Source organism: Strix uralensis, chromosome 6 (assembly GCF_047716275.1).
Source record: "Strix uralensis isolate ZFMK-TIS-50842 chromosome 6, bStrUra1, whole genome shotgun sequence".
NCBI lineage: Eukaryota > Metazoa > Chordata > Aves > Strigiformes > Strigidae > Strix > Strix uralensis.
In genome coordinates, this window is record NC_133977.1 from 24,331,035 (window position 1) to 24,343,040 (window position 12,006).

The following is a 12,006-nucleotide window of genomic DNA, read 5'->3' on the forward strand; positions in this document are numbered from 1 at the left end:
AACTGGGTGCATCTCAGACATTGCATCATAGCTACATGCAGTCTATTTGGATCAGGATTGCTCTCTAAATTAACCTAAAATACTCTGAAGACACTGATTCAAGTTAACTATATGAGGTTTCTGAAAAACTGGCTTGCCAATATGACATTTGCTGGATCTATCTGGATCTATCCAGAATCTGTAATGTATAAGAAACTCAAATTTCAGTAGCAATATATGTTCTGTCAAAACCGTTATTTAGTGGGTAAGTATGCAGGGAGGGAACAACATTAACCTGTATCAGTTATATGTTCCGCACTTCAGATCTTCTCCACTTACTAGTGCCTTCCCCTCAGCTGTGAAACTGGGCTTCAGCTCTCCAAAACAGAGCACGTATCTGTAACGGTGCTTACACTGGTTATTCATCTTTGCCATCTATCCCATAACTCTAAAAAATTCTGAAAGCATGTTATGCATCACGTGATCAAATGTGTCCTTATAACTGAATTAATGGATCAGAATACTCCGTATCAAGAAAGAGAGAACCAAATCTACTAGCACTTCTAGAAAGTAGGGAAGGAAGCTTACAGCCACAAAAGAAGGAAAAACCAAATCAAACACTTTTTGTGTTTTCTGCAGACAGTGTTTCTTAATGTTTAAAATGCCCAACCCATCACACACAAAATAATCAAGAGAAAACAGAAACTATTTTCTCTTCAACTGTGAAGTGTGGATGCTATCTTGCTTCCTACTGAATCAGTGTCAAGACTCCTCTTGATTTCTGTGATTGAAGGAGCAGGTCCATCACCACAAAGTCTGGCAGCATCCTGATTCCTTAAAATGTTATATAATCACGATTCCAAATGTTTACCTTAACGTCTATAAAGAGCACCTAAACGCTGGGGTTTTTTAATCAACAAGATTTGACAAGACTTCAAAGCCTTCCAATATTATCTTCTATCACTAAAAGTACAGCAGGTTGAATAATGATGAAGTGTGCATGGATAAAGGGGATTTAATCTTTGGAATTCCTCCGTCTCAACAGCCGGTGGTCACATATCAACCGTCACCGTTACACTTACTTTAAAACAACTTTTTTTTTGAACAGTTTTAGCTTTGAGACACAGTCAGCGGTCACAACAAGACCACCACCTTCGTTAGCTTCCCCCGCGTGTGAATCACCCAGCTGAGCGTCCAGGACCACGGTCGAGTACAACCCTCCTCGAGGGGAAGTTCAAGCCCCCGCCGAGCCGCTCAGCCCCAGCGCCGCCGGCGGACGAACCGACCGACGGACCGACCGGGCCCGGGGCCGCGCGCACGCCCGCGCTGGCGGCTGCCGCTCCCCACGAGCGCGCGAGATCCCCGCGCGAGCCGGGCCGCGGGGCAGTCCCGCCTGCCGCCCCCCTCAGCTCCCCCCCGCGGCAAGCGGGACACGCAGCACCCCGCCGGATGGGTGCGGGGACACGGCGCCGTCCCCCCTTCCCAGCGACCACCCCCACCTCCCCGGCAGCCCCTCACCGGCAGCGCCGGGGCCACCGGCGACGCCGTTCGGCGGCGCCCCCGCGCTCCGGCCGCCCCCGCCCCCAGCCCTCCCGAGGCAACGGAGGAGCGGAGGGGACAGCGCGGCAGCCCCTCCGCCAGACCCGACTGGCGGGCTAGTGTCGCCCCCCGCCGTGGCACCGCCGGCCGCCGCCAAGCGGGCGGCGGCACTGAAGTTCCCGCTGCGCCGCCGGTCCCGCCCGGGGACCGGGACGGTGCACGGCCAGGACCACCGCTCCGACGGGCACGGCAAGGGGCGGCGGAGGACCGCGCCCGCCCGCGACCCCGGCCCGTCGCGGCCCACCGCCGCCCAGCGCTGCCGCCCGCCCCAGGCACCCTGCCCGCCCGCCGCTCCGCCCGTGCCGGTACCGCTGCCCGGCGCTGCCACCGGCCCCTTCAGCACGAGGCGTATCGGACGCGCACGGAGGCTGGCATCCGCCCTCCCCGCGGCCGGACCTTACCGGCCGCGCTCGCCGCCCTCGCCCGCCTGGGCGCACGCCGCTCCGTGCCGGGCTCCCGCTGCCATACGCCGCCCCGCAGCCGGCATCACTGCTCCGCCCGCAGCCGCACCAGCCGCCGCGGCGCCCGGCAGCAGCGCCCGCCTCAGGAGAGCGCAGCCCGGGTACCGGCGGGGCTCGCCCTCTCCGACTGACAACGTCTAGTAGCCAATCGCCGCCCGCTCAGCACTGAGGAGGCGGGAAGGTGTGACGGAAAGGGGCCAATGGGAGCTCGCCGCTGCGGCAGCACTGTTTCCGGGAGGGGGGGCCGCGGCGGGCAGCGGGGGTCGCCGCGGGTGTGAGGCGTTGGGGCGCGCCAACAGGGCCGGCGGCGGGGCCGTGCGGATCGGCGGGCCGGGCCCGAGCGGGCTGGGGCAGGGCCTCGGCCTCTCCGGGGCTCGCTCTGGCCCCGGCGGTGGCTGCCGGCAACGGTAACGTGTGCGGCGGGGCCGGTCTCGCCCTTCCCCAGCCGCTCCGGAAAACGGGAGCGGGGCTGAGGGCCGGCCTTTCAGGTGGGAAGAGCGTGTCGCCCTTCCCTCGCGTGTGCAGGAACATCGGAACTTCACACCGAGGCGCTTTGTTTAAAAAAAAAAAAAATTACGAAAGGGGGAGAGGATGTATCTTTTCCGGCAGAATCCCGCGGGGCTGAAACCGCGTCCGCCGGCAACATCCCCGCGGCGGCCGGCTGCCGCCGACCTTGGCGTCGCCGCGGCGGACAGGGGACCGCGTCCTTAACAGCTGCCGCGCCGCGCTGCGGTGTGGGTGTGCCGCGCCGCCCCGCGTGGACCCTCCGGTGCCCTCTGCCGCCACGGGTGGCACTGCGCTGCGAGGCGTGTAGCGAGTTTACAAGGCCTCAGAACTGAGGCTTGGCCCCCGACTGTGCCTGACCTGCCTGCACCCGGGTTTCACTTAGTTCAGCTATAGCAGAAATTTCGCCGGTGGCCCAGGTGTCTCTGGCTAACTGTTGTTTATGGGGCACAACCCTAGTTTTGCATCCCTGTTATTCTACGTGGAATGAGGTCTTCTGCACCCTAACCACAGTGATGTAGTGTAGAGGTGTGCAGGCCTGGCAGGGTAGCAAAGGCCCTGCAGAAGTGAAGACCTGGGATGCACCACAGAGGAGTCCTGGCATAAGGTGATAAGGGAAGGGGCACAGACTTGGTACTGGAGACCTTACGGCTGTAAGTGGCTTACCCGTGATCAGTTAAAGAAATGCAGCCCTGGAGCTGAACAAAACTGGGTTTGGGGTAGCAAAGAAATAGTATCTAAATTATCTAAAAGGTAACAGTAAATTCAGGTGTAGAATTGGAGCTGCAGACCAGTGAAGAAAGAGAAAGGTAGAAACATATGTTAACAAAGATAAAAATTACCTCAAGTGGATCCTCGAGGAGGAAGAAAATAAACATGAGCATCATGCGGGTACCCTCATCTTTGCTGAGTTCAGAACTGCTACTACTGTTAAACAACCTGAAAGTCATGCCCTTTCCTTTCATAGCAACAGTTTAATGCCAGTTTTATTCTGGTGAGACTGATCCACTACAACGTCAGATTTCTTTTCCTCCCACTCTTCAACAGTTTACCTTTTTTTTGGTGGCAATGATACATATGAGTTTACTGTGTCGCTGTGAACACTGAATACAGCCACTTTTGTTTGGAAGGAAATAAGAAATGTTTTAAATGCTAATAAATTTAGACACTGTGCAATAGCTCAGTCAGAGATGTCTTTCTTCTAGCAAATTGGTTTTATTAGTTCAGGAGCCACTTCAAGCCTTGAGAAAGTACAGTGTTGTTAGTATTTTATACTTCTCAGAAAGTATGAGATTTTTTACTCTTTGTTAAAGCAGGTGGTTTTTTAACATTTGATGTCAGCCATATCTTTATCTTGGAAAAAAACAAACAACAAATATACTTTATTTACTGTTGACAGTTTTATAGATGTTGCAGAACTAACTAAAGCATTGCACAGTTATAACTCTATAACTCTGGCAAAGAAGGAGGAAATATGAGAAATAATCCTTATAAGTGAAGCTCTTTCATAGTAACTAGAACATAAATGTCATTATTTTTAATATTTTAAACTTTAGCTAAAAATGTAAACATAAATTCAGATATCCTGTCTGAACATTATTTTCATGTTAAAAGAGTAGCCTTTAAGGTTCAACAGCAGCTTTTTGCAAGCGTATACACAACTCGGCTAGTGAGGTAACTAATCATTACTTGCCAGGATAAACCAGCAGTTTAGCTAAAAACGAAAAAAACCAAGTAATATATCTTAAGACAATTCTTCAAAAGTGCTGAAGATCTCTAAACAAAATTGTTGCAAATAGAAAGACAGCATACCACATAACAGCTAAATATCCTGTTGATGAGACAAAACTTCTCAGGGGGAGACTTGTTACAGGCATAGAACCACCAAATAATTGGTGGAGTAATTGCGGAAAACGTGGGAAAGAGAAAGCAGCACACCTGAAATATGGGCCTGTTCATTAAAGTGCTTTACAGTATGCGTAACATTTTCTAAAATTTAGCAGGGCTCTTAGTACTTTGGTAAACTGGGGGGTTTTTTTGTATCCCAGTAAAATTGCATAGATTGGTTTAGCCCACAAAACTGTAATTTAGCCTTCACTCTCATAAAGCAGAAGAGTTTGACAGTTCTTTCTGGAAAACAATATAGTATTTTTGGAAAGTACTAACAGGAGCTGAACTACTCTTATTCACAGCAGAAACAGTATAAGAAATATAATCCCCATATAGCTCTGTCAGCAGGAGTCCATTCTGTCCTGGATCAACAGGCTTCTAGGGTTGACAGCAGAAGTCAGGAATCACACCTACTAAATCATGGTTTTAGCTGTTAAGACTGCCAGCAAGGTGTGAACTGTGGTCTAAGTGCTGGTATTGGGGACCTTGGCAGGCAGTAGGAACTATGCTGAAATTCAACTCCGAAAAAAGAAATGCAGTTGCTGTATATCCTTTGGTCTTTAACCTCAGGTTTTAGGAGAGGTTCTGCTTTCTACTAACAATGTGCATGCTTTGAAAAATTACTCCATCTCCATCCAGAAAGTCTTTGTGGCCCCAGGTGGTTCCCCAATTAAAGAAAGTGGTTTGCACTCCCAATTATGTTTTCACCTGTTCTGTTCATGACTTCATGCAGGCATTTTACTTTTTTCATCTCTGCTATCTTTTTATACATAAGAAATGTATTGGTTTTGGAGAGAATCACCTCACAGGGAGTTGATATTTTGCTAATGTAGGTAGCAGTAAGTGGCGTCTTAGTGTTATGTTTTGATATTAACTGTGCATCCAGCTGGAGACTGATTATACTAAACATCAAATCTTCAGATTTTTTATGCTTCATCTAGTCTTTTCTCCACTGATTCATCTGCCTTCTTCGTCTCTTGATGCCCTGCCCCCATTTTTTTCAGATGAAGGCTCTACCTGTAGACATACATAAATTACATCTACCTGCTACTGTTCTCTGATATGAGTCACATTTTTGATTACTAGGAAATAACTGTATGGGCAGTAAATAGGTGAGTCTATCCCAGACCAACTTCCTAAGAGGAATAACTACAGTATGGGTTTGATGTCCAGGAGGAGTACCAGAAAACAAAATCATCTCCAGGCTGACAAAACCTCCAAATTATGAAATACTGTGGATATTCCCTGCTGTGGTGGGTTGACCTTGGCCAGCAGCCAGATGCCCACCCAGGTGTTCTCTCCCCTACCTCCTCAACAGGACAGGGGCAGAAGATAATTTGGACAAGCTTGAGGGTTGAGATAAAGGCAATTTAATAAGAAAAGCAAAGCCCACGTGCATAAGCAAACTGAAAGAGGGAATTGTTTCACTATTTCCCATCAGCAGGCATCCAGCCACTTCCTGGGAAGCAGGATGTCAGTACATGCCGTGATTGCTTTGGAAGACAAACTTTGTAACCATGAATGTCCCCTCCACCCCTCCTTTTCCCCAGCTTTTATTGCTGAGCAGGACCTCGTATGGCATGGAATATCCCTTTGGTCAGTTGGGGTCAACTGTCCCTGCTGTGTATTGGCAGTTAGTGTTAGAAGGCAAACAAAGTATTAATTGAGCCCTTCTGTGAGGCATAGGGTATCAGCAGATGTTTTACATCAAACTGTAAAATAAGCTTTTAGAGATAAACGTTATTTCACTCCTCCCTTTTGGTAGGGTTTGAATATTTAACTGATGCATAGATGAAGCGCTGCCTTTACAGATCTGTGGGAGGAATATTTGATTCTTTTTAAATGCATTACAGTTTGCTACTGTTATTTAACCTTGTTTGGTAACCCATTTGTTAATATTATGTAGATGTATGTTGTGAGATGCAAATCCCAGTTATGTGCTAGGTGCTATGTAGACAAGTAAGGAAACAAAGTTCTTGCCCCAAAGAGTTTGCTCACATGATCTCTTCTGGAAGTGCATTGTGATCCGATTTCACACTGCATAAAGAAGTTTTTCCTTTTGTTATTTTATCTACCATCTATTATGTCAGCCTGAGAGAGCTGATCTCCCCATAAACAAAGCAAAGCAACTTCCCTTGTGTTCTGGGTGAGTCCTTCAAGATGTTTGTTTATCTGAAGCAATCAGTTGCAAGTAGCAGTTTCCATTTATATAGTGTCCTTCATAGCAATGTCACTATGAACATAATGAATATACTTAGAAATATTTAAAGACTCCATAAATACATATTTCTTTGCGACTGCCTTGAACAGTGATGTAAAATAGGCCTTTTGTGTTGAGGAAGGGATGAGCGGTGGAGCATTTTTTCAGATCCAAGCAATTCTGTTTTGCATGAGTGACCAGGACATTGAAAGAACATTTCTTTTTTTTTTTTTTTTTTTGTCCACTGGTCCAACCAATTTAGGTATTTTTATCTTTGTTTTTAATATAGTAGATATTTTATTGTTCCCCACCCCATATTTAATTTTGTGGTGGATCATCTGTTTTGACAAACATTTGCACTATTACCTAAGAAATTATTAAAAAATTAATCCAGCTCTCAACTGGGTTAACCAAGAGAGAAGAGCCTTCACATCACAGTCAGTGGCTGAATCCAGCTGGCAAAAATCAGTGTGGTTCGGTTTAATCATGATTAATGTTTTCACTTATTTTATAATTTTGCATGCAATTTTCTTTTTCAGGTTCTTGCAGGATGATTTGGCAATTGCTATTCAGAAATCAGAGAGCTAGGTTCTGTGTCATCTGATGAAGATGTCATCTGATTTGCTAACTAGCAAGGAGATGTGACCAGCAGATGAGTGTGACTTGACATTAAATTCCATTTTCTTAAAGGACACATCTCCCAGAATTCAGGATTCACGTCCCTTGGTACTAGCACTGCAAAGGTTGGAATTGTCATCATTGGTACTATTTTATGATTAACACACTGGCCTGGTTCTGTCACCCTTATTTTCATTGAAGAGCATCTTAAGAAAAATTACTGTTTCTGTTTGTGGCATCCATGTAGATAAGAATGTCTGCCTAGAAAGGGGCTTGAGGACACTGCTGCCGAAATTTATTCAAAGTAAAGACAGAAGAAGGCTGTGTCCTTTTGCTTATCATCTGGAAGAAAAAGTTGTCCATAGTTGCAGCCCCAAAGAGCTTGTAATGCAAGCAGAGGAACGATAAAAGAAAAAATGAAGTATATAGTTAGAAAGAATGAAGGGAAAAAGTGAAGCCACCAGATTATGAAGCAATTTAGTGGTACTGAGGTTGCTAGTTCTATATATACACTGCTGGTGTTACAGTAATTTGCTGATTGCTTGTGGTTCTACTTATGTATACATGAGTATCTATCTATTTATATACATACAGACATATTACATTAAAAGAACATTAAGTTTGAAAGTGAGAATGCCTGAACTCAAAAGCTGTCTGATAGTCTTTAATTTTGTGATTGCATGGTGTTTTTCTTAGGACTCTTACCTTATTTAGAGCATAGAATGGATGAATCCTGCTACTTGCACAATTATTTAATACTTTGATTTATTGAATTATTAAAAATATGACTTCAGGCCTTATTGATTACAATCTCCTGTGTATCTTCTAGCTGCTGCAGCAATTCAGAAAGAAGTCCTAAAAACATTCTGCTGGCTATATATCACCAGGACATGATCTGGACCATAAAAAAAATAATGTGAGATGTTGGAATTGAAATCTATATTGTAAATATAGTCAAAATAGAACCATATAAAAATTGAGGCACTAGATTGATTTAAGTTTATTCAAAGATATTTTAGCATGGGCAAAATTCTATACCCTTACCAAATGTTTTTCCTGGAAATGGAGGAAGCCTTTTTGGTAAAGTTTTAAAAAGAAATCAGTCTGTCTGTCATTTCCTATGTGCAGAAAGCTTCAACCCAAATAGATAACATCAAACAAAATTATAAGCAATTGAAACCAGAAAATTTTAAATAGCAAGTGTGCAAGACTATTACTAGAATAGTATTACCTTTTCCTACAATTAAGACATGTCTTTCACAGGAAAGGTGGGAAGGGACACTTTATCAGAGAATGTAGGGATGGTACAAGGGGCAGATTTAGATGAGGTATAAGGAAGAAATTCTTTACTGTGAGGGTGGTGAGGTGTGGGAGTGTCAGCTCTGTGCAGCTGTGGGAGATTCAATATGTTAAGAGTTAAATCATGTGTTACTGGTAAATGATTAAGAGGCAAGTCGGCATTGGCCTGTCAGCCCTTCACAGCTGTGGGACATTCAATACTTAAGAGCCAAATAGACATTGGCTGGTCAGCTCAGCCAGAGAGCTCTGTTTGGGGAGCTCAGCAAAGGTGGAGAGCTCTGCTTGAGAGAACTCTGCTTGGTGAGCCAGGCAGGAGCTCTGTCCTGTGCTTGCTTGGAGAAGCGCCAGCTCTACTCTACTCTGCACGAGCCTGAAGAAGCAGCAAGGTTTGGAGGAGAAACAGGCCTTCGAAGAGAGATACCAGGCTGTGCTAGTGTGGTGAAGAAAATGGCAGCACCGAGACTGCGTGCGTGGTACGCAACTGTTTGTGGGATAAGAGTGTTGATGACTGTCTAGCTGTTGATTTGCTTATCATGAAGTAAGAGCTAAGGTAGTGAGAGCGTAAGTATGTACCATTTTAATAATAAAGGATTTTCCTTCTGCACTTCAATGGAGAGTCCATGCCTCAGTTGAGGCACTGGAACAGGTTGCCCAGAGAAGCTGTGGCTGCCCCCTCCCTGGCAGTGTTCAAGACCAGGTTGGACGGGGCTTTGAGCAACCTGGTCTAGTGGAAGGTGTCCCTGCCCAGGGCAGGGGGTTGGAACTAGATGATCTTGAAGGTCCCTTCCAACCCAAACCATTCTATGATTTTATGATTCTATGATACATGACAGTGTGGGATAGAATAAAGCATAGATTTTAGCATCACAGCTTAGCAGGATAATATTACTTGAGTAGGAACGTGTCATTTACAGAAGTCACCCCAGACAGGTATTGGTGTCTTTTCTGCTCCACCAAAGCACTTAATGTGTTTTAAAGAAGAATAATTATAGAAATCTCTAGAATTTTATATCATTCCAAGACCGGAATTATTCCTAATATTAGGAATTATTATTAGGAGGAATTATTCCAATATGACAAAACTTAGAAGTCCAGCAGTCCATAAAGCATGACATTTTGGTGCTGGCCTTAACGGTTTTCAGAACTTTTAAGTGGATCCAGATTTTGAACTTCCGGAACTTAACCATTGTAATTACATTTGGCACATATGTATGTATGTCCTCAGTAAATATATTAAAGGAACACTGAAGGGTGTTTAAGGTTGTCCATTTGACCTTATTTCATGACCCTGTGAATTATTATTAATTTTTTAAAATTATGGTCACATAATAATCAGTAATACAGTATATATTAGTAAATACAGTAATACATGTACATAGAAGTGGAACAAACTTGGTAACAGTACAGGAGGTGCAGAGTTTCATCTGCTAGCCACCTTTTCTATGTAGCCAAGTCTTCATTTGAAAAAAAGCGTTGCTAGGAAGTTCTCACTGAATGTTAATTTGAAACTACTAAACAGGATTGTGGTAATTCCACTCTGGCACTGAGTGCAGGTTTCTTCCATTCACATGCAGGTTGTTTATCAGTTCAGAAGGCCTTTTCTAGACAGGACATTATAAGCACAATACTCTTAGTGTCAACAAAGAAACTCCCCATGGTTAATTCGATTTTCTGCCTTTCTGGTTTTGAGTTTCTAGATAGAACAAGTTCCAGATTGACACCTGTTAGTGTCTTAACAGGTGCAATGTGAGCACCTGAACTTCAGCTGCAAACAAATGCATACAAGGATCTGTGTTACAGAATGTCTCTTTGTCAAGATACAGTGATAGTTTGATGACATCGAACATCCCCAGTGAAACAGCAGTTCCTTAGTATTTTACAAGAAGTTTAGTGGACGATGTGAAGTTAGCACAGGAAATTTTCCCTAAGACAAAACCAAATTGAGGTTAGTCTTTACAGTGGTTACAATAGAAATTTAAAAAATTGTTTGGATTAGGGTGGCTGTATGAACTTAAGGAATTTTTTTTTGATTCATACATTATTTATCTTGGGTATTTGGGAGATGGTGTTGATGAAGTCCTTCATTTGGATAAACTTGGTGCAGAACTTAAGAGTGACCATATAAAGAAATGTATGTATCTGTTTTGGGGCTGGCAGAGGACTGGCAAATACAGATTGTCTTCATGGCTTCTTTCAACTCCTTCCACAACATTTGACCATAATAATTTACTTTATGTTTCTGTGCTCTGGCTATTTCCATTTGATAATGCTGTTTATTGCTATGTCATCTCTGTCTCTCAGAGGTGATGATGAATTTTGTAGCTGGTTAAAGAAAATGGTTTGTTTTCTGGAGTGCTGCAGTAGTGTTGAAAGTCATCACAGAACATAAATGTTTGGAGACCTAATCCCAGCCTCACTGAATTTGTTGGAAGCTATTTGGAAGAATTTATAAAGCTGAGTTTTCTCACACAGACTTTCACAAATAAGGTAAATTATCCCTATTCATTTTTTTCCTCATTTTCCTGTCTTGCTGTCTATAGTGCACATATACTTTCTTTAACAACAAAAAAAGCCCCATACTGGAGTACTCCGCAGTATTTTAGTTTATAACATTAGCATTTTCAAGTATAGTTTGCCATATATTATTAGCCAGCTTTTCATATCATGATGCCTCCAGGAACATATAAAGGTATTCTTGGTTGTTGTCATAATACTGTGTTTTGAAGAAAACGATTTAGGCTTCACATTCTGGCCCAAGAAGCTGAGTCCGTACTGTTTCTGTTTTATGGCATGTTGTCAGCATGGATAGCTGCCAGAGCCTGTTAAAGCAACTTTTCATTACCTTCTTTCCAGGCACATAAAAACCACTGCCCACCCTGGCAAAATAGTTTCCTCTGTCAAAGCCACCAAGACTCAATCTGTAGCCTTCGATACAAGACTACTGTCCTGGCAAATTAGAATAGCAGCTTATAGGACACAATAAAGAGATTCTAAACAGTATATGACACTCTGTATGTGCTATTTCCACTCTAATATTGCTTTATGAAAAGCTGTACAAAGTCTCTTAAGATTGAAACTGCAAAATTACTTTTTGTGTCCAGCTACACATGCTGAATTCATAGTTTCTATTTCTTCCCTTTTATCTAATATCCTGTAGAGCTCTTGACTGTGATCAGAGAGAAACTGGAAGCATATTCTAAGTGGTAAGAGATTATTTCTTTTAGATTATTCTTTTTTGTAATAATATGTGCACCAATATTACAGTTAAGATGACATAATCTAATTTACCGAACAGTATACTGAAGTACTCTACTTTTCCATCCCCTCATGGTACAGCTATACCTCCATTCACCCCTAAGTTTTTAACTATTTCACCTTTTGTACTGAGAAGTCATCTTCCTTTTTTGTTGAGAAGTCACTTTCTTTATCATGAAATGAAGTATTTGGTCTTTTTTT

At 43.9% G+C, this 12,006-nt stretch overlaps 1 protein-coding gene across 2 annotated transcripts in view; it reads right to left on the reverse strand.

Annotated features, from left to right (window-relative positions):
* The window catches only part of B3GALT1 (beta-1,3-galactosyltransferase 1), a 226,871-nt gene extending 224,731 nt beyond the window's left edge, over nt 1-2,140 (reverse strand). The window contains exon 1 of one of the 2 annotated variants that reach the window (XM_074873332.1): nt 1,980-2,140. The gene's annotated coding sequence lies outside the window, so the exon portion shown is untranslated. The remainder of the gene's footprint in view (nt 1-1,979) is intronic. The other variant, XM_074873331.1, reaches the window with a different exon arrangement.
* Between the last annotated feature and the right edge of the window lie 9,866 nt (nt 2,141-12,006).